Source organism: Protopterus annectens, chromosome 17.part0 (genome assembly GCF_019279795.1).
Source record: "Protopterus annectens isolate FY-2018-M chromosome 17.part0, PAN1.0, whole genome shotgun sequence".
Lineage (NCBI taxonomy): Eukaryota > Metazoa > Chordata > Ceratodontiformes > Protopteridae > Protopterus > Protopterus annectens.
This window is the reverse complement of record NC_056751.1, coordinates 786,158,582-786,159,413: the sequence shown is the minus strand read 5'-3', so window position 1 is coordinate 786,159,413 and position 832 is coordinate 786,158,582. Positions and strand designations below refer to the sequence as shown.

Below are 832 nucleotides of genomic sequence, written 5' to 3'. Positions count from 1 at the left end.
AAGATAGAATGCCCTTCTTACCACTGTAGAGACATGATGATCTAAGGTAAGGTAGCTGTCAACCTGTGTGCCCAGGTCTCTCAATCCTGAGTATGTACTTAAGGTGTTGCTATTGATATGGTACTTAGCAGAAACATCACTGTTACTGAAATGAATGATAATATGTATATTTGCACTAAGTTTAAAGACATGACTTTGGCAACGATCATTTGTTCATGTAAGACCCTCTTGTAGAATATTGACATACTTTGGAGATTTTATGACCCACTCCCAGTTTGCAGGCATGTAGAGTGTTGAATTACAATGTAGATGGTCTTAGGTTCTAGTCCGGGTTATGCAAACTTTATTTATGGGTATTGTAATTGTGGCCGAGTGGTTAAGGAGATGGACTAGAAATCCACTGGGGTTTCCCCACACAGGTTCAAATCCTGTCAGTTATGGTGATGCTGTCTTAATAGAACTTGTTGGCAGGATAAATTTGTGCCCCAAAGACCCCCATCTGTGGAAAAGACTCCATTTACATGTCAAGCAGAGTACCTCTCTAGCCCTCTTTAAGAGGAATCTGGATGACTGGATGGGAAACAGAAAATGCACTCCTGGGATTCCACCTATCTCACTGCTGAACAGGGAAAACAGGTGCTGACTTTGTGGGAACATGGGAGAAATTCTTGGCTAGGCTTATAAAGGCATCCAGGTCAACAGCCTAGTATCATCCTATGAACCTATGAACCTATTTACTTTGTGCTTGTACTTCAGAGAAATGGATTCCAAACAGTACAGGACCCAGGACTGAACCCTGTGGAATACCACTGGTAACAGATCTGCTGTTGGA

At 42.1% G+C, this 832-nt stretch overlaps 1 non-coding gene across 1 annotated transcript; it reads left to right on the top strand.

Annotated features, from left to right (window-relative positions):
• The first annotated feature begins 358 nt into the window (after positions 1-358).
• Positions 359-440, top strand: TRNAS-AGA. The gene has a single exon. It is a non-coding gene; the product is annotated as a tRNA-Ser (tRNA).
• The last annotated feature ends 392 nt before the right edge of the window (positions 441-832 follow it).